The 22,316-nt window shown below is 45.8% G+C and overlaps 1 long non-coding RNA gene and 1 pseudogene across 1 annotated transcript; one reads left to right on the top strand and one right to left on the bottom strand.

The window, feature by feature from the left end:
- Positions 1-869: 869 nt before the first annotated feature.
- Positions 870-3,249, bottom strand: LOC148872723 (uncharacterized). Its single transcript, XR_016106944.1, has 2 exons — positions 2,596-3,249; positions 870-1,316 (listed from the first exon to the last, which is right to left on the bottom strand). It is a non-coding gene; the product is annotated as an uncharacterized LOC148872723 (long non-coding RNA).
- A 3,861-nt stretch (positions 3,250-7,110) lies between these two features.
- On the top strand, positions 7,111-7,854 carry LOC148872722 (uncharacterized; annotated as a pseudogene).
- The last annotated feature ends 14,462 nt before the right edge of the window (positions 7,855-22,316 follow it).

Raw genomic sequence — 22,316 nt, 5'->3', positions numbered from 1 at the left:
TCTTTTCAGTATCATGGATTTTCCTTTAGGCTAGGTTTGGAAGGAATACAAATACAAATATGTACAATTCAAATGCATACAAAATAATACAAAATACAAGATTTTGCACTCTACAAATTTACATTTATATTCCTTCCAAATTGAGTCAGTTTGGAAGGAATACAAATACAAATATGTACAAAATAATACAAAATTCAAAGTTTTGCGCTTGCTCTATATATTTGTATTTGTAATCTTTCCAAATGAAGCCCAAATGGGTGCAAGTACAAATATGTATGTTACATTTCAAATGTGTAGCGGTTTAAGTGAATGCAATTATTCAAATGGAAATCGGATTACAAGACCGATTGCATTTCAATTTGTTTGGTTACCAACCGTGTAAACAGTCTATTTTTTCATACGTTTGGTTGCATGCATCGAGACAAATGTTAGTTGAACGTTGTAATTAAATTTAAATGTAAAGCACGTGTCTAGGAGTTTGTCTACATATATTAATATTAATTAATACTTTATATAAATTGGTCCCAGCCCATGTCCTCCCATGAACCAAAAACGCCATAACTCAGCAAGGTACTGCCATGAATTCAAAACACCATATATATATATATATATATATATATATATATATATATTTTAAACCCAGCCCATGTTCTCCAATAAACACAAAACGCCATACTCATACTTGTTTCGTACCAGTTTCAAACTCAAAACACCATACCTATGCATCCCAATCCCAAAAATCAAACATGTTCATGAACCTATCTCTATCCAAAACCCATAGCACCTGAGTTGCACCTGTCATGAACCCAGACCTATTCACCTTAGCAACCTGATTATCAATAAACAGAAATGAAAATTAGGCAACCTGATTATCTGGAAAAAAATAAAGAAAATCAACCTGATCATTAGCAACCAATCCATTCAACAACATTGCATTCTGAATCTTTGCCTTATAGTCTTGAATCAGATGCACATCTCTGACACCTTTACTTAATAACAGAAAAAAATGAAAAAAATGAATGGGAATCTGCAAAATTAATAGATGCTGGTGTTGGTAAGCTCTAGCCACATTAAGAGCCTGAGACTATGTCTCAGAGGCATTATCCCGGATCTCTTTTGAAGTCTTCATCCACAGAAAATTCTGGCTGATTTCAGGTTGCACAGAATTAATTAGACCCACTTAGCATGTTTAGGGTCCCAGAAATTTGGCTCCTTTTCAAATGTGAATCTTTACAGCCTAGAGGTAATCACCCAGGAGCTGATCCAAAATCACCTACTCGATTGACAGGCATAGCTTTTGTAGCTGCTTTATCTGCCTGAAGTCGTGTAAACCAGAAATAAATTAACAAATATGAAGCAAGACCTACTCCCTTCCATCCAGGAATAATTGAAGAGAGTTATCTCCAGTCATCAACATTGGCATAAAAAAAGTAGGAATGGATAAATAACACATAAATCGAGGGCTATGCGGATCCTCGGACATATATGAAATGGAATAAAGATGGACCAAGCTACTTATGGATGTAATTAACATCACTACGGTCGGGCTATCGAACACGGAGTCGGAAGTGAATTACGAGTCGGACCAATCTGCGAATCGAGCGAGCTCCCCTTGCATGCAATGATGTGGTGGTGAACCTCTCATTCTAATTCAGTGCTCTCCGAACCGTGCGGGAAGGTTTCCCATCACACGGCTCACCAACTTGATCTTCCGCGGAAACCGAATGTCCGAACAGGAATTCTTTTCCTAATATAAGTGGGGGGATCAGAGAGAGTCTAATCCGGAATTGGAGAGCTCTATCTCGTGGGCTTCGTTCTCCTCAACAAGACATCCCTTCCAGGCAAGCTAAAGTGGCAGTCCCGAACTTATAATCTAATCCCACCCTCCGCCCACCGTCATCGAGAGCAAATTAGCGGAGAGCAATTCATCGATTCCTAGGTTTCAGCCAATCAATCTCAGAGTGATAGCTGGTCTCGATCAGCGCAAGACAAGAGAGGGTCAGGAAGAGCCGTCTGAGCGGAGGGCGGTGGGTGGGAAAAGATAAGTGAGCTGAAAAGATAATGGGGCTAAGGTAGAGGAGAGAGACCCAGGGCGGGCTTTCAGGAGCTGGGTAGGCTCCTTCTTACAGAAAAAACCACGCTAACTTATGTTATGCTTTCTGTGTTCGTTCGCCTTAGCTACTAAAGCGAGTGAGCTTCCGCTTCCTAACTACAAATAAAGCTAGTTAGGGGAGAGGGCTGGCGTCAACTAAGGAACCGGACACGGACAAGGATTTGGGGCTTGAAAGGGTTCAAAAGAGGAGAAAGCTTGTTGACTCATGGATGGATAGAGACTGATCCCTTTCTACATACATAGCCCCCACCCCCCAGATACATACATACTTTTCCTCCTTTCTCCCATAAAGCTGGACTTCCCGGCCTTTCTTTCCTCATCATTCAACATGGAACTGATGATCCGAAGGGGCGCTTGTTCTGCTGGATCTGAACACCTTGACCTTGGTGGGATAAGATCTAGGGAACCTTAGAAAGGTCTCCGTTTACATGATCAGTAATATAATGAATGAATCTTATAAAAGATTAAAGAATGAAATATACTCTTCTGTCCAACAGCGATAACGAGGCTTCGCCGATTGAGAACAAAGCCTGCCCCGGCGCTTGAGGGTTGATGGATCTCGCTAACTTATGAGGCACTCTTTTCCTCCAATCTAGCACTTTCAGTGGTGGCAAGATGAGTGGATATGGTGTGTCGTCTTATCCATCCCTTGCTGGGTAAGATGGAAGGGTTTCAGGTGTAAGGGAAGAGACTCAAATCAAGTTCAATCCATAAACAGGTCTCCCCTAGCTTCGGTATTTGACCACTCGACCGATCGACTAAAACCAATTCTTCTTGGAAAAGGTCGATCGAGCCAAAAGAAAGAAAGGATTGGCCCGCAGTTACCCGGAGTAACAGTCGCTCGCTGACTTCAACCATTTCTCCTTGTTCCTTTTCCCAATAGATGAGCTCGAGCTTCATCATTATCTGAGTCGAGCGAGAGGGAAAGTCGAGTCGATCAGGCTCGACGACCGGGAGAAGCAAAACGAAATCCGGATTTGGCCGCAAAAGAAGCAACGCTATGGATACCATGACCGATCACCATCGAGAAAGAAGAATCTTTCTAAATCACTTCGGGTCAGCGGGGGACTGGTTTTCAGTAAATATGCAGACTTGGAGCTAAATTGGCCACTGGTTGAAGCTCTCCAAGAAAGGCCGATATCGAGAGGCTTGCAGACTGTTTTAACCTTGGCTTTGAACCGTGGCTTAAATGCCTGTATTTAGCCGTTCTTTCTCTGGTCTCGACGAGCGCTAGCGCGGCTAGCAGCAAGATTCAAAACGGATGCACGCGCTAGCGCGACAAGTAACGGCTTTGAATCGCGCAACGGCGGCGCGCTAGCGCGTGCATCCGTTTTTCATCTTGCTGCTAGCCGCGCTAGCGCTCAAGCCGTTGCGCGGTAGCGCAGCCGTTTTCTTGCTGCTAACTGCCCCTACTAAAAAAAGGCAAAAAGGAAGGAAGTCACCCGAAACCGATTCTGGGGGCCCGGGGTTTTTTGGGCCTTTGATTGACGGCTTTTCTACCGATTCCGAATGCAGGCTTGGCTTGAGAGGCAATTCTAACCTATCTCGTTTCCAGTGTCCTTGACAGGGGCGAAGAGATCAATCATGTCGAGGCGAAGGGATTCTTAAGCACGAATTCAACGGGCTACAAAGAGTGAAACAGACGATCTAAACACTACTAGTCTTCCTTTGGGGTATGACTATGGCTTAATAATGGAATAATCTCAATAGTACAACTTAGCAAGGGTTACTTGAGAAGCAAATAGGTCACCAGCTACTGGGCTCACATATGTATCACCACCTAGCTTAAAATTCGCTCCAAACATCTCCATTAACTTACCAACACAGAGACCTAACTTCAGCAAATAATCACTATGCTATGCTAAGGACAATTATAGATGCAGCCAATAATTGGTGTATAGTCTTCCCGAAAACCTTCCCATGATGAAAAGAACAAGCAAATAGAGAACAAACTATAGATCTCCCACTCCTTCCTCCATGGTAAAAGTTAATGCAATTAACCCCTTCTAGGATCAACAACATAACATAAATCTCCAACATTTCAATCCAAATGTTGGAGACTTATACAATGCTAAGAACAATTACAGATGCAGCCAATTGGTGTATAGTCTTCCTGAAAACCTTCCCATGATGAAAAGAACAAGCAAATAGAGAACAAACTCATTCCTCTAAGGTAAAACTTAATGCAGTCAACCCCTTCTAGGATCAACAACAGAACATAAATCTCCAACATTTCAATCCTAAGCAAGGATTTAATCCAAAACTGAAATCTCCTCATTTCTCTGGTTCTTTGACTTTGGGATCTTCCCCAAGTCAACAGTGAACCACTTGGGCAGCATTAACAAAATTCTCCCAAAACCACTGAACGAACCAGGGCACAAGAAGCAATATTATACAACCCTCCAACTATCTCATGCAGTCGGTTGGACTAAGACTACATGAGAAAAAGAATTATGCACAAAACTTGGCTCTGATAGCAAGTTGTCAATCCAAGAAACAATTCTGGTTAAAAGGATTTTGTGTAGATTGTGCAAGAAAAAGAGGTTTTAGCAATGAGAAAGAAAGAGATAGAGAAGAGAAATGAGACGAAGAGAAGATGGAAGAACAGTCAATAGGAGTGGATAAATGTAAACAATAAAGAAAAGAAAAAAAATGACAGCAATCCAGCCCATGTTCACTCTTTTCTACAAGATACATGAATTTGTCAAGGCATAGGGATTCTACACGGTAGTAAAGAACCTAGTCTCCTAGGTTATGGAAAATGGCAAAGAACAAAAAAAAAAAAGCAAACAATTATTTTGTAGTACATATTCTTATCAGTAAATATATATTTTTTTTGTTTAAGCTTCTACAAAACAAAATAGAAAAGGTTGCCAATTGAATTATCTTATTATTGTTCTTTATGCTATTAGAAAAAATGGTTCTTAGTTCAATTCTTACCATTCCTAAAAATAAAATAAGCAATAAAAATATTAAAAGCATAACAAATATAAAAATTCTTTGAAATTTGGATAACAATATATAGGCTTTTCTTTTTTCCTCTTCAATTTTCAAGCAGCTTTAGTAATGTAAAAAATATAAACATTAAGTTAGTAACTGATTAAATTACATGATAATGACAGAATAGAAAACAAGCTTTGAAAAGTTTTTTGAGAGAAACAAAGGTTAAAGTAATTCTGAAATTGGATATTGAGATTAGAACTTGCTCTGAAACTTTATGTTATCAATAAAATGTCCAAGATATTATCTTATATATCAAGCTATTTATCTTTATTATACCTTCTTTTCTTTGTTATGTATCATCATCTGATATACTACTATCAACATGAATGGCTTGGTAGTTCAATAAGAGTTCTTGTTCTCCATAATGAGATGGCACAAAGGATGAATTCTCTATTCAGGCATTTGGTCCAACAATTCCCACAGGGGAGGATGATGGGAGAATGGAATATACAACCACCTCCACAGGGAAACTCTAGATTGACAGAGGAAGAGCAAAAGATGGTTGTAGAGAAATTGAAAAAGAAAGTCAATAATCCACCCAGGAAAGTTAAAGCAAAGATTTACTACAGACCCAATATCAACAATATTATAACTTGGAAGGAAGATAATCAAGGCGAAGGGTGTGTGATCTGCTTAGAAAACTTTAGTTAACTAGTTTGTTTGATCGTTTTAATGGTTTACAGTCTACCAGATTTGTTTTATGGAAATAGAATGGAGTCAAAAAGCTGCAAGCAAATTATTACCCCTCAATTCAAACTACCCTTTCAAGCTGTGCATAACCACGAGTGAAAACTTAAGCATGGGAAAAATAGATATCTTTCTACACATTTAAAGCCACTGTTTATAGGGAACAAAATACTTATCATATATATTAAATTAGTTTTTCAGCAAAATTTTCATTTAGGTTGTCAAGTTGTGTTTTTAGTGTGTACTTCATGTTAAATCTAGATGGTCCCATTCAGTTTTTATTCAAATGTTAACACAATTCAAGAAGGTTTTGTGATTGCGAGTGGTAGCACCATGTTCACTGATTAATTAATTAACAACAAAGACACCAAAGACTTTGCAGTGGTAATTATGCATATATCTCTTCGCCTGAATCTTCCAATTCCATAACTAAGAACGGTTGTCTTGTTCTTATAATGCCGTGGTGGATTTCTTTTTTCTTTTTCCTCCCCACTTTGAAAATAGCATTATGATTTAAATGGCTTCATCGATGCATTTTAGGAGACTCCCTACAACATTGCTTGAATGTATAGATTAGCTAAAGTGACCATCATAATCATAATTCTTGTTACCAAAAAGAGACCAATTCCTAAGATTATCTTTACCATCTTTTTTTCCTTAAGGCTGTGTTTGTTTTTGGTGTAAATACAAAAATACACCGATGTAAATGAAAAACGGCCAGATGTATCATCACAAAAGTTGAACTGGTCAATGTTTAATTTTATACTGTTGTGCGTTTGGAAGAAGAGTGTAAATCATGAGAGTATTTTTTATGTGTGTTTGGAATTAACAAGGTTGTAAAACTACACCCAAAATAAAAAATGCTTGTTAATGCCAAATTCAACCGTTTTGGAATAAAAGCCCACGTGAGAACTACTGCATGGAACCATGTGCTAACTCTCGAGGAAAAAAAAGAAACTTCACACCACCCACCTCTGTACAACAAAAACTACTCCCCTCTCACACACTTTCTCTCTCCCTCTCTGGCCGGCTCTCGCATGATTGCATCAATGGAGAAACACAGAATTGAACCAGAAGCTCAAACACCTGCAACCCACAAAATTCTCTCACCCAACAGGAATGGAAGGAGGAGTAGCGCTTCCAACTCGCCTGAGTTCAAGTTCTAGATGGTCAGAAACCCATCCTTTCCACAACCCAACCTCCACTCTACTGACTAATTATTCGTTGATGGCGTTCTACTCCCGCTCCACCTCCCTTCCCACCACTCTGACCCACTTGACTTAGAATCCAAACCCAATGCAGAGGAAATGCACTCTCCAGAACCCGAATCAGAGCCTAGGCCAAGACCAGAGTCAATAGCTTTGTTATCCGAGTCACCGCCTGTATTTTCGATATTCAAGCGATGGGGAGACATTTTCAAGAAGGGTGAAAGGAAAGCGACAGCTGTGGCATCCTCTACAACCACCAACAATCATGAAGATAGAGATAAAGACAAGAAGAAAGAAAGGAAAAGTAGCAGTGGCGCGAATGCAGCAGAGCTCAACATCAATACATGGCCATTCTCCAGGAGACGTTCAGCTAGGAATAACGGCAACCGACCAAAGATGGCCACTAGAGGGGCAGCTTTTCGGAAGGTTAGTAGCACCCCTTGTTCACACAATAACTCAGTTGGGGAGTACAAGTTCCGGAAATGGCCAAGTAGTCCTAGTCGAGGTGGAATCCATGTGGGGGGGAGTAGCCCAGTTTGGCAAGTACGGCGTGGAGGCTCCGACATAAGAAGCTCCAAGCCTCTGGCTTGGAATGCCGATAAGGGGGTAAAGAAGGAAGGATAAGAGAGTCAATGGAGCAAGAATGTTGGTGGTGGTGGAGCCAGAGCTAGGGTTTTGAATTTGAATGTTCCAATGTGTATAGGGTACCATTCCCATTTGAGTTATAGGAACGATACGAGTAGCGCCATTGGTAATGGTTATAGTAATGAACATGGCCACGATGTAGCCAGCTCTAGATCTGGTACCTTCTGTCATTGCGAGATGGGGATGATGACAATCTGAGAGCGTCCTGTGTTATGAGATTAGGGCATTTGAATATGTGAAAGATGGTGAGAAAAGAAGAAAAAGAGCAAGAGAGAGGGAGGGAGTGGAAGAGGAGTGACCAACAAAACGGCGGTGAGGGTGCTAGTGAAGTGCTTGATGATGAGAGAGAGGATCAGAGGAGACGAAGAGTCGTTGGCTGATACAAAGTTTTACACCTTGTTTACTTCGATGGAGTTTTACATTGAAAATATCATTTATACATCGATAATCGAAGTAAAAAAAAATCAGAAATCACTTTTACACCTATTTTCAGTTTATTTTTACACGCCATCCAAACGGCCGCAAAATAGGGCTGGAATGTAAAAATACACCGAACCGAGTTTTACACCCCATCCAAACGCAGCCTAATAGAATAAAAACAAAAACTAAACACATTATGTTCTCAAAAAATTCATTTTTTTTTTAACAAGCCTTATTCCAAATATTTCTTTCTTCACCTCATCAAACCTATGTCTTCTGAAGTCTCTTATTTTAAATAAACTCTTTATTTTCCTTTTGTTCTTTTTTTTTCCTATGGATGCTTATAGAAGAACAGATGAGAGAACTAATGGTAAATATATCAAGACTCTATGGGCTTGAATTGCTCTTTTCCATCTTTTTTCAATAGCCAGTTGATATAATTCCTTGTTGATAACATTTACAGTTTGCAAGCTCAGGATCAGTGTACAAGACACTAGACTCTAGTAAAGAATGTGGAGTTCCTTATGAGACATATTTTCCCAAGCCCACTATTGGAAAGGACAAGCTATGGTACTCAATAGAACAAGGGAGTGTTCATTTTATTGTAATTTCAATTGAGCATGATTGGTATGTTAATTTTGAGCAAGTAAAATGAGTTTACACCTTGGTTTTATTCTGATTTTTGAATCATCTCTCTATAACATCTAACATGATAATCACCATACATCAGTACAAATGGATGCAAAAAGACTTGGGTTCCTTTTCAACCCTGAGAAAACTCTCTATATGCTTAATGATCTTCTAGAAGAGAAAGAGAGAAATCGAGACAATTGGAGAGTTAGAGTGTACTTGGGAGTATTGGGTGACAAATGCTTGGGATTGGATGATTTCTAATGTGAGGAGGATCTCTATCTATGGACGAGGTTCTGAGATCCAAAAAGGTAGGAGATTAAGATATTTGCTCCATATTGGGGAAGGGAATATTTGATTCGCTCTCAATTATTGGATGCGCTACTGGGTATTGCCACATGTCTCATGAGGATCTTCTCAAGGACTGGCTTTCCTTATTCTTGAGATCCCTCATTACTCACGTGTGCTACTACCTTTTTGCGCATCATGACTAATCCTATGTGGCAACAGTGACATCACCGTTCGGCGGTCAGTACTTCATCAATTCCACGTGGCGGTTCGCGAAGTCCTTTGCTGTTGTGGGTCCACGTGTGTTTGGGTACATGTGGGCCTTGCCATGGGCTCGGCCTACTGTCCTTTCTAACACGTCATCAGAGCGGGCTCGCAGGTTGTGAGTTCATCACATGTCATAGCGAGTGTGGCTTCATCGCACACTTAGGTGTGCTTGGGTCTTCTTGGATGAGTCTTTCTAAGGTTTGTTTAGGCTTGGGAGTTGACTGGACTTGGTGGGCCGTGGGTTTATCGCGGTTTTGCTTAATGTGTTGTCGGTTCATCGCAAAGGTGGTGATGTACCGCAAGTTTATTGCATCGTGGGGCTTGATTGCAAGCTGCTCGTAAGTACTTCTGTGGTGTTACTCTCTGTGTCTGAGTGTTCTTTGAGAGTTTGAGTGAGTTGTACATATCTACAGTATGAGAGACGAAGATAGGTATAAACCTATGGTCTAACATATGTACATATGAAGAAGACATTTAAAACATAATATGAACAAACACCTTCTCACCAACACATACAGATACCAATCCAAATATGCAATCAAAAAATGAAGGTAGATCGGATTACCTCTCTAAATACGAAGACAAATAACGGATTTGGACAAAGTCCTTCTTATAGAGAGGTAGGAGACCTGAAAACGGGAAAAAAAAAAGAAAATGAGAGACCAAATATCAAGATGGTAACAAATTTACCTAGCTTAGATTTTAGAGATCATGGAGATCACCAAAGTTCGTCGTTCTCCTCTCTCTCTCTCTCTCAATGTTCGTCGTTCTCCTCTCTCTCTCTCTCTGTGTTCACCATTCTCCTTTGTTCCTCTTTCTCTTCGAGGGTTTTGAAGAAAAACACTAAAAATTGATACAACAACAATACCTATTTACTTTGACCAATGATAGGAGAAAACTTTTCTTTCATTTTGAGGAAGCAATATTTTCTCCTCTTTTCGATAGAACCCAAGCCTATATACAAATTTGCATAAAAAATACACGCTTTTTTTTAAGTCTAACAAAACAGATGCAAATCTAAATTGGATTACAATTTATAACGGTTCAACATTTGCACTCCAACCAAATGCAACTTTAATAAAGTACAATACTTTGATCAATTTTAATTAACTATAATCAAAATACTATGGATAATATTTATTTTGAAACAAATTCCAATATGGTTTAAATCAAGTAGATGTTATCCAAATTCGAATTCAAATCCAAAAAGGACAATTTCAATGAAAAAGCTATTAGATTTCAACTTGCATTGTCATTGGTCTACAGATTTTCCGTATTACACAACTAAGAAACTAATAACAAGCGACCTACCAAGATCAAGAGGATCTTGTGATCTATAGGAAACTCCAGGAGCTCCAATTAAATCTAAGGTGGGATTTAGCAGAAATATGGAGATAAGTTTTCTTATTGAAAGCAAAAATCTTGCAAACACTTTGAGTATCCTGTGGGTAGGGATCTTGGAAGAATTTATGGATAAGAGATCCAAGCTAGATCGAATGAGGAATTTGTCTCTTTTCATTATTGTGTTGGGTGCTTATTGATGAAATTAGATTTTTGGTATATAGTTTTGTTAATACAAGTTGTAATGGGGCAGCTCATACTAACGAGTTTGGTTGTTCTAAGGTTCTGTTCCCATCTCTCCCTTATTGGAAACTTTAGCCTTAATATTTTCGATTCTACTTCAGGTTTTAACATATTTTAGTTATAAAAAGGGTAAATTATAGACTGCCACCTTGTATTTTGGGTAGTGATACCACCTAATTCCTTTCAACTTTCATTTGCAACAAAAACCAATCGTGAAATTTTAGATTCCAATACTTTGTTCCTAATTATTAACTTCTAAAAAGATTCTCACGCAATTGTCATGTGAGTGTTTAAACATTTTTAAAATGTCAAACTACCTTTATATTATTTTATGAGACCTGATGAAGGAAGATTTGGCTCGACCTCTCTCATGTGATACGTGGCAGAAACAACAGCTCGGCAAAAGGGGCCAAGCTTAGGCGGGAACAAAGGGACACACTTCGCCGAACTGACCCTTGTAACAGCTCGAGATACACTTCGCCGAACTAACCCACCTTGTAACAGCTCGGGATACACTTCGCCGAACTGACCCTTGTAACAGGTCGGGATACACTTCGCCGAATTGACCCACCTTGTAACAGCTTGGGATACACTTCGCCGAACTGACCCACCTTGTAACAGTTCGGTATACACATCGCCGAAACTGACCTGCCCCATAGATACCACCGAGCTCAAGACCGCCTTGCTCAGCACTTCGCATCACCTTCTGGGCACCAAAGCCAAACAAGTCATACCATGCCTGGCACTAGGGAAGTCCGTGCCTGAGGGCGCCACGCCTGACTGACTTGGGATCTAACGTTTGGTAGCAGCACTCTAAACGGCCACCTGCCACCACCACTGACGCCGCCATCTCCAGTTAGACAGTTAGGCAGTGACGGTTCTGTCTCAGCAGAAAGGACGACGGCCGAATTGACAAGCATAAGGGTAATCATACCCGATCTGACAAGGGCCTCGGGACGAGTACACGAAGTGACTATAAGAGCCCCCTGCCCCCCGACAACGGAGGTATGCAAACTTTGCGCTATCTGGTACTACCTTGCTTTTGAAGGATTCTAACTTGAGCTTCAGAGCCTCTACACCGGGTTCCCCCCCGAAGCTTTCCCATCTCCTCCGTTTCAGGTTCCCTGCTACCCCGTTCGGAAGCAAGGCAGCGGACAACTAAGACCAGCCGGATCGCGCTCCATCAATTGGCGCCGTCTGTGGGAAACGCTTCAAAAAGTCTCCCTCCAAACTTCGATACCCCCTTTTCTCTTCAAAAAACCCAACACTCATGGCCTCCTCTAGCAACACTGGATGTGGCACGGAGACAAACACCACCGGGGAGCAACTTCAGGTCCCCGTAGTGTGCGTTGGACAGTTCACCATCCCCCTTTCGGCGGATGGGATCCCCATCTTGAACACGCCACAAGTAGTGGCACCCGTAAACCATCCTACCACAAGCGTTCCCTTTCCTCTCCCCATTGAGACAACCTTCACTGAACCAACTTCCGTCCCCTAGGCAGCTAGCCAAAACCGATTGGAGGACCTGATGCAGTGCATGCGGGCAATGCAAGCCCAAATGCAACAGTTCCAGCAACACCAGCTTCACCAGCACCAAGTGCTGCACAACATCTCCCAGTATCACTATCAACAGCAGTTCCCCCAACTGCCACTGAACCAACCACTACTTCCACCTCGCCACCCCGCTCCGAGGCCGGTCAAGGCCTCCCCGCAGGATGGGCGCCCTCGCCAGGCGAAGGCCTCCCGGCCCCAGAACCACCCCAACAGCCAAGCCTCGTCCCCAGGCCGAAGAGAGAAAAATGTCATCCCCGCCTCGCAACCCGTAGGCGGGTCGGGAACCTCGCCCGCGAGGTCGGCACCCCGGCGCTCCAAGTTTGAGCTCCCGCTCACCGAAAACCGATTCAGCGCCCTGGCGGCAGACTACTAGCACTCCGGGCCCATCGAGCTCGGTAACACGGAGGCCAGCAGCGTCAGCACAAGGCCCGCTCAACGGCGAAGGCGCCGGCGAAGTCGCCAAACCGCCACCCGCACCTTGTCGGATTTCAGAGGCAAAGACACGAGCTCGGACGAGGTAGGGGCTGCCCCGGCTCTCTCCGTTCCTTCCCCCCTCGCATCGGAACTCCTGGCGGTCCCCTTACCCAGAGACTTCAAGCTCCCACCTCTGGACAAGTACGACGGGTCCTTCGACCCCAACGACCACGTTGACGCCTTTCAGTCGCAAATGCACCTCGCCAGGGCTAGCGAATCGTGCATGTGCGTGGCCTTTACGACCACCCTCAGGGGGGTAGCCCGCACTTGGTACAGGAACCTGGCCCCCGGGTGGATAAAGTGCTGGGCCCAGTTCGTGCAAGTCTTCACCACACACTTCGTCACCAGCCGACGGTGCCCCAAAACAGAGGAAAGCATCTTCGGAGTGGTCCAAAGAGAAGGAGAATCTATTCGGGGCTACATCAAGAGGTTCAACGAAGCATGCTTGCAAATACCGCGGTTGGACCCCACAGTGCAGCTCGCGGCGGCCAAAAGAGGGGTGACGCACAAAGAGTTCAAATGGCACATGGTGGCCAACCAGCCCGCGACCGTGTCCGAATTCCTCAAACTCGCGGATAAGTTCATGAGGACAGAGGAAGAAATCAACCAACGAACCGAAGGCGGGAACGAGAAAAGAAAGAGAGAAGGTGAGCTCTCCAACCCGGTGAATAGAAAAAATCCGACCAGGGAGCCGAAGCCGAACCAGTCCTTCCGGGCCCTCCTAGCAGTTCGGACGGACTACACGCCGTTAAACACGAGGCGGACAGAGATCTTTATGACGATCAAAGACGCTCCATACGTTGAGTGGCCACCTCGCCCAAAAGGAAATCCGAACGAGAGAAACAAGAATTTGTATTGTAGTTTCCATAGAGACCATGGTCATAGCACCGAACAGTGTAATAACCTCCGGGACGAGATAGAGGGACTCATCCGTTGTGGATACTTGAGAAACTTGGTACAGCATAGCAATAACAATAAAGCATGTCGGCAAAAGGAGTACGAAAAGGATGCCCCCGAGTCTAGCAACAGACCTGCCGAACCGTTGTAGAAGCAGCCTCCGGAAGAGAGGCCAGTTCGGGGAACCATCCATGTAATAGTGGGAGGTTCGGTGGTAGCGGGGTGTACCTCGGCAGCAACCCGGACTTCAGTTCACAAAGCGGCCCTCGAAGAACGGAACCCCCAAAGAGACCAAAGACCGAAGAACCAATCTTTTTCACGGAGGACGACGCGCGAGGGGTCCACTACCCCCATGATGACGCACTTGTCATTAAGCTAAGGATCAGCGACTTCGAGGTCAGGCGCGTACTCGTAGATTCGGGCAGCTTAGCGGACATCCTCTTCAAATCAGCATTTGACCAGCAGCAGTTAAAGAGGAGCAAGCTGAAGCCCGCGAACACTCCCCTGGTAGGTTTCAGTGGAGAGGAAGTCAGGCCCCTCGGAAAAGTAACTGTCCCTGTGGAAGTCGGCACATGGCCTTGTGCGGTCAGACTCAACCATGATTTCACGGAGGACGGCACGGGCGGCGGTCTCCACCTACTATTTGGCCATGAAGTTCCCTACGGACTTCGGTATAGGGGTAGTGCGGGGCGACCAGCTCGAGTCCCGCAAGTGCTACGTTGCCGCCCTAAAGGGAAAAACCAAGGCGGCCGACGACCTCGAACTGGAGCGGCCGGCGGAGCAAGGTGAGGAGCGAGCTTCGCCCACGGAGGAAACAGTCGCAATCCCGACTTCAGCTACGGACCCAGCTCGCACACTAAGCATCGGAGCTTCCATCGAAGACCCCCTACGAGCCGAACTGGTGAGTTTTTTACTTCAAAATTTAGATATTTTTGCCTGGTCCGCGGCCGACATGCCCAACATTAGCCCCAGACTGATAACTCACAAACTTAATACTGACCCTGTAGTCAGACCCGTTAGACAGAAGAAACGCAACTTAGCCCCAGAACGCTGGAGAGCGGTCGACAAGGAGGTTGAGAAGCTCCTCGCAGCAAACTTCATAAGGGAAGTCCACTACCCGAGTTGGGTGGCCAACCCGGTGTTGGTAAAAAAGGCAAGCGGCAAGTGGCGCATGTGCGTCGACTATACCGACCTGAACCGAGCTTGCCCGAAAGATTGCTTCCCCCTCCCCAGACGCCTACTCGGGCTACAACCAAGTTAGGATGGACCCATCCGATGAGGAAAAAACCAGCTTCATAACCGAGTTCGGCCTGTATTGCTACAAAGTCATGCCCTTCGGATTAAAAAATGCCAGGGCAACTTTCCAAAGACTTGTAAATAAGCTATTTCGGCCCCTGATTGGTACGAAGATAGAGTGCTATGTGGACGACAAGGTCGTCAAGACTCAGTTTTCACAAGAGTTTATACAAGACTTAGATTCTGTTTTCCAAATCCTGCGTCAGTTTAGCATGAAGTTGAATCCCAACAAGTGTGTCTTCGGCGTCACCTCGGGCAAGTTCCTAGGCTACATTGTCAATTGACGCGGTATTGAGGCGAACCCGGACAAAATAAAAGCCATTCTAGATATGAAACCACCTCGGAAAGTAAAAGAGGTTCAGAGGCTAAACGGCTGCATAGCCGCTTTAAGCCGCTTCTTGTCTAAGTCAACAGACCGCTACCTACCCTTCTTCAAGGCAGTCAAAGGCAAAGGGTTTGAGTGGACCAAGGACTGCCAGTTCGCGTTCGACGAACTAAAAGGTTACCTCGCTAGTGTGCCAACCTTAGCCCGACCCGAGGTGGGCGAGGTCTTAGAACTGTACCTCTCGGCGAGCGACGAGGCGGTCAGTTCGGTACTAATAAAGGAAACAGACCGGGTCCAACGACCCATATATTATGTTAGTAAAATTTTGCAGGGAGCATAGGCAAGGTACTCGGAGATAGAAAAACTAGCATATGCCCTAGTAATAGCAGCTCGTAAACTCTGCCCGTACTTCCAAGCTCACACCGTCATCGTCCTAACTGACAAACCTCTTAGACAAGTTTTACTCAAACCCAAAGTCTCCGGTCGACTGACGAAATGGGCCATCGAACTCAGCGAGTACGACCTCCAGTACAAACCGAGAACCGCTATCAAGGCCCAAGCTTTGGCAGATTTTATCGCCGAGTGTACTTTCAGCCACGAAGCCCCACAAGTCGAGCCCGAGGTCCCTAGTTGCGGCGAACCCAGAGCTCCTGAGCCCATAGAGTCCGAACCCCGTGAAGTAGCAGCCAGTGTGGCATCTCTCCTGGTCAGGCGAAGAGCGAATTGGGATGAGGAGCCCTGGATCCTTCACGTGGATTGTTCCTCGAACCGGCAAGGCAGCGGAGCTGGAATAGTCTTGTGCGGCCCGAGCAGCACAAAGTAGAATACGCACTACGCTTTGAGTTCGCGGAATCCAACAACGAGGCAGAGTACGAAGCACTGATCGCCGGGCTGGACCTAGCGCGAAAGGTTAAGGCAAAACACTTGGTCATCTGCAGCGATTGTCAGCTCGTGGTAAACCAAGTTACCGGCAAATACGAAGCAAGCGATCTCTCCATGATCGCATATTTGGCCAAAGTAAAAGAAGCCCTGCTCAACTTCCGGTCACACATCATCAGGCAAATCCCGAGGTCAGAAAACACTGAGGCCGACGCCCTGTCCCGGTTAGCCAGTACGAGTCACAACAATATGAGAACTGTGTACATAGAAGACTTACCTCGGCCTAGTATTCTCAGGGGGACAGAGGAGGTCGCTCCCGTCTTAGAAGCAGAGCCGAGCTGGATCGATCCACTCGCGAGCTTCCTGATAGACGGAACCCTCCTTGCAGAACGCAATGCGGCCAAGAGGGTGTAGCGCCAGGCGGCCAAATACGTCATAATAGACGAACGGTTATACCGACGGTTGTACATGCTCCCCTATTTGCGGTGCCTGCGACCTACCGAAGCCGAGTTCGTACTCCGCGACACTCATGAAGGCCTATGCGGCGGACACTTGGGGGGCAGAGCACTCGCCCAAAAGGCACTTCGACAAGGATACTACTGGCCAACGATGAAGGCAGAAGCTGTCGAGCTCGTCAGAAAATGCGACAAGTGTTAGAAGCACGCTAACATCCACCATCAACCTGCCTCCGACCTCAAATACCTCGCCAGCTCGTGGCCCTTTGCACAATGGGGCCTTGACCTCCTAGGGCCATTCCCACCAGCAACAGGCGGAAGAAAATTCTTAGTTGTTGCGGTAGATTATTTTACGAAGTGGATAGTTCAAGGATATCAAGTTCCAAGAGTGGTACCAGAACATGGGGATTCGGCAAAATTTCACGTCAGTCGCGCGCCCACAGGCAAACGGTCAGACGGAAGTAATGAGCAGAGCCATCCTGCGCGGACTGAAAGCACGTCTGGATCGAGCTAAGGGATTGTGGGTCGAAGAGCTACCAAGTGTCTTATGGCTCACCGAACGACCGAAAAAGCAGCCACGGGAGAAACCCCCTTCAACCTCACCTACGACACTGAAGCGGTGATCCCGGCGGAAATCGAAATACCAACGTTGCGATTAGAAACATACGACGATCGGACGAACAGAGACGAGTTACGCACCAACCTCGACCTACTGGACGAGGTAAGGGACCTCGTGCACATCCGAACAGCGGCATACCAGCAGCATGTAGCTCGCTACTACAATAGCAGAGTAAAGCAACAAAGCTTCCGAGTCGGTGACCTGGTCCTCCGTAAGATTATGGTGCACGAACCCGGCATCGGCAAGCTTGGACCTAATTGGTAAGGGCCCTGTGAAGTAAAAACAGCGCTCGGGGGCGCATACGGACTCGAAACCTTGGAAGGCGAACGAGTATCCCGAACGTGGAACATCGTGAACTTGAGGCGATACTACCTATAAACCACCTAGCGAAGTGGGCGAAATCAGGCCCTATGTGCCACAAGTCAAGCCGAGGAACTTCGGCGTAGACAACACATTATCAGCTCGGCAAAAAATCAGTTCGCGGCATAAAAGACCACGGAAATTTAAAAACCCGGCAAAGAAACAGCTCGGGGAAGATGAGCAAGGGGAAAAAGACACTCTATTGCAAGAAACAGTACATTGGCAAAAAAAAAAAAAATTTACATGCCCGGAGCCACTTCTTCACCATCGGAAGGCACTTCAACAACACCCAAAGGCCCTGCCTCTCCTTTAGAGTCCGGCTCACCATCGGCAGCATTGGCCATCTCCTGAGTTATACGCGAAGTGGTTATGGCACTTACATCGAGGTCGGGTATGTATTCCGGATCATCCGCCGGCTCAACTTGAACCCCCTCCTGTAAGAGTCCACCATCAGATCGTCAAAACGCGGGGAGGCAATGTAGTCTTCAACTGCCTTCTTCTTGGCGTCTTCAATGCCTTGGGAAAAAATCTGTGTTCTCTCCCTGATGTCCTCCTGAAGATACTCGACTTGATGCTGCAAATCCAACTTCAAGTCCGCCATATGCTTGACAACTACCCCCATGGCCTCGGCGTCGCGCTGAGACCTCGCCTGTCTGGCCATCGCGACGCGAGCAGCCTCTTCAGCAGCATAAGCAGCCGCCTCAGCAGCCCGGGTATTTGCCTCTGCAGCACGGAAGGGTTCTTCAGCAGCATGTGCGGCAGCCTCAGCAGCTCGCGCCTGTCGCGAGCTCCTCTCCACTTGGGCCGCCAAGGCATGAATCAAAGAATTCACCTACCAAAAGAAACAAGTGAGCAAATGACAGCAGAAGCAACAGAATAAAAAAGGAAGACAGAATCTAACTTACCACCATGGCATGTGTTACGGCGCGGCAAGCGATCTGATTCAAGGGAAGATCAGTCCACGCCGTGACCTCCTCGGGGAAAGTAGCGTCCCTACTCTTCTGAAGTGCGTAGTTCGGCGTCAACACACTCCTAAACTCCCCTTGAGCTCCCGAGCCTGAGGGCCCAGCCCGCGTATGAGCAGACCCGGAGTGAGCAGGAGCACTTGAGTATGCAGGAGCGCCCGTATGAGTGGTTTCAGCGTAAGGCGCCCCGGCAGTCTCGTGCACCGGTGGAGTCACTTCGGGCTCCCTGGGCAGATCCTCTGGCGTATGGTCTGGGGCTTGGGGCTCCTCATCCAGGGGCAGCTCGGTACGAGTTCGCTTGGCGACCCCCTTCCTCCTCTTCATACCTTGGAACAAACGCCCCCGCGAGTTCTCTCCGCATCCATCACACCTACAGAAATGAGTTCGACATCAAAAAAAAAGAAAAGCCGCATTGCCAGAAACCTACCCGAACTCAAGCCGGCTACAATAAGCTTGGCCTCCGTTAAGTAGTGGTGGCACTTTAAGCCTTGCCGTGCCCATTGCCGGAGACCCTTCACCGTCTCTTTATCAAGAGTTACGCCCAAATCGGGAGCGGCCTCACCCCACCTGGTCTGAAAGGGCCATCCTTGTGCACTTCGCACGCCGATGTAGTCCCGCTTCCAAGCCGGGACCTTATTAGGAAGATCGTGCAGAAGCTTGAAAGCCTGGCGAGGAGAAAGGTAATACGCCTATCACCCCCCAGGAAGAGAACCCGCCTATCTCTTGAGCATCAAGATAGAGGAGAATATCTCTAAGTCTAAGGGAAAGTTCTGCTCGCAAAAAAGGGAAATTGTCCCCACCAGGTTCCGAATGGAGTTCGGATGAAGCTAGCCAATGGTGACACCGAAGTGGTTTATGACTTCGACGAGAAGGGGATGGAAAGGAAGTCGCAACCCTGCAGCAAGCTGCTCTCGAAAAATCACGATCTCGTCGGGACCGTGTCCCCAAGGAAAGCTACCCGAAGGAATAAAATATGTGTAACCCCCAGGAAGATTATACGACAGAAGTATGGATTGAAGCCCCTCAGGCGTCATGGTCGAAGGGCCAAACCGGTCTAGCATCCGACCTCGGCGGGAGGTAGACGCCAAACTGCCCGAAGCGACTCGACCTACTGGTTCGTAATCCTCAAACTCCACCTCAGGATCACTGAGGCAGTCTGGGGACACGGCTCGGTTGGTGGAACCTACATCGGCCCTACTCGAAGAATCGTCTGAGCTATCAAAGTTAGACATTGGGGAAAAGACGAATTCAAGAAAGTACTCACCGGAAAGTTTGAAGATAAACCAAAGAACCGTGAACTGTATAACCAGCCTTGACGCGAGCTGAAAGGTTGGACGCGAACTCAGTAGACAAACCACAGAAGTGACAACAACCGGGGTCCCCCACTATTTATAACTATAGTAACCAAGAATCGACCGTGCAGACCGAAGACGATCCGACGGCCCACGTTCTTACCGACCGCACAACCCTTAAGGTCGAGACGTGATTGGCACACGTCTTTCCGAAAAAAGCGAAACGTCAGTGCGTCTTTTTGAAACCGACGTCGCTTCGACACGCGTCTTTTCGAAACTGACGCGCCGCACGTCTCCCTGACAATCGACCGCGCACGTACAGCAGTGGCGTGCCTTTTTGAAATGACCCGCCGTCACGTCCCAGTGGCGCGAATTGGTTTGAAATTTAAAACGTGCGGTCACAACCACCAGCGTTCTTGAGTAAGCACGTTTCCAGCCTTCTCGGAAATCGAAAGAACCCTAGCAAAAGCGTCTCGAACAGTGAAGGTTCGAAGGACGAGACAAATCCACCAGCTACCTCGCGAAAACTCCCCGCACCATGGCAAGACCACCGACGCAAGGAGTGGGGGGCAGATGATGAAGGAAGATTTGGCCCAACCTCTCTCATGTGACACGTGGCAGAAACAACAGCTCGGCAAAAGGGGCAAAGCTTAGGCGGGAACAAGGGGACACACTTCGCCGAATTGACCCTTGTAACAGCTCGGGATACATTTCATCGAATTGGCCCACCTTGTAACAGCTCGGGATACACTTCGCCGAACTGACCCTTGTAACAGGTCGGGATACACTTCGCCGAACTGACCCACCTTGTAACAGGTCGGGATACAATTCGCCGAACTGACCCACCTTGTAACAGCTCGGGATACACTTCGCCGAACTGACCCACCTTGTAACAGTTCGGGATACACCTCGTCGAAACTGACCTGCCCTATAGATACCTCCGAGCTCAAGACCGCCTCGCTCAGCACTTCGCATCACCTTCTGGGCACCAAAGCCAAACAAGCGTATCATACCTGACACTAGGGAAGTCCGTGCCCGAGGGCGCCACGCCTAACTGACTTGGGATCTGACGTTTGGGAGCAGCACTCTAAACGGCCACCTGCCACCACCACTGACGCCGCCATCTGCAGTTAGACGGTTAGGCAGTGACAATTCTGTCTCAGCAAAAAGGACGACGGCCGAATTGACAAGCACAAGGGTAATCATACCCGATCTGACAAGGGCCTCGGGACGAGTACACGAAGTGACTATAAGAGCCCCCTGCCCCCCGACAACGGAGGTATGCAAACTTTGCGCTATCTGGTACTACCTTGCTTTTGAAGGATTCTAACTTGAGCTTCGGAGCCTCTACACCGGGTTCCCCCCAAAGCTTTCCCATCTCCTCCGTTTCAGGTTCCCTGCTATCCCATTCGGAAGCAAGGCAGCGGATAGCTAAGACCAGCCGGATCGCGCTCCATCAAGACCATTTGTAAAAAATAACCCGTCTACCCCCAACCCAGAGTACATAATGGCAATTCGTAGTTTACCCAAAAAAGGTGATACACATAAGTGAAAGGGTAAATTACAAAGACCCCTTGCATGAAATCTATGACGAAGATCCTGAACTTTTACCCCTAGCCGTCAAATCAGGTGACAGAATGCACTAAACTACTAAAATATCCACCTAAACTTTCATTAATACTTTATTTTCTTTTCATCGTCCTTTTCTCTTAAATCCTAACCTAATCTAATCTTTGCATTCCCTCATCCTTTGCTTTCGTCTCTATCTCCTGCTAGTGCTGATCACCACTTATCTTCAACATTCACCACCAATTACCCACACGGATAACAAAATTGGATGATCTCGCTAGCATAACCGCAATATCACCAATCATGTGGACTTCTAGGGTAGAAACCACCAATTGAAAAAGATTGAATAAATCAATTGTCAACGTGGATATTGGAATCCATGGTGATCTGCTCAGTGATGTCTTTTGATTGTTCTAATAAATAAAAAAGGGTAATTTGGGGATCTAAAAATTTTAAACAACTAAATGAAAATTTTTCCAAATTAGCTAAGTGAGGGGGTCGTTGTCTAGCATCTAACATTTAGGGGGTCCTTGTTGTAAATTAAAGTATAAGGGATCTTTGTCATTGACCCCATAGTAAAGGAGGATCTTTGTAATTTATCCTATACGAAATATTGAATTATTTAACAAAAAAAAATTAAAAAAATTTTGAAATTAAACTTAAGGTGATCGTAAGTAGGGGTGTCAATGATATCCGAAAAATCTATTTCGAATTCCATGTAATGGAATCCAATTGGGATGATTCAAATAGTATACATGGCCAAATTCGAATATTCATTTCCTACCG

This window comes from Nelumbo lutea, chromosome 2 (genome assembly GCF_056320005.1).
Source record: "Nelumbo lutea isolate HS-2025 chromosome 2, American lotus-T2T, whole genome shotgun sequence".
NCBI classification, from domain to species: Eukaryota; Viridiplantae; Streptophyta; class Magnoliopsida; order Proteales; family Nelumbonaceae; genus Nelumbo; species Nelumbo lutea.
The sequence above is the reverse complement of the archived record's forward strand: the minus strand, read 5'-3'. Positions and strand labels throughout refer to the sequence as shown.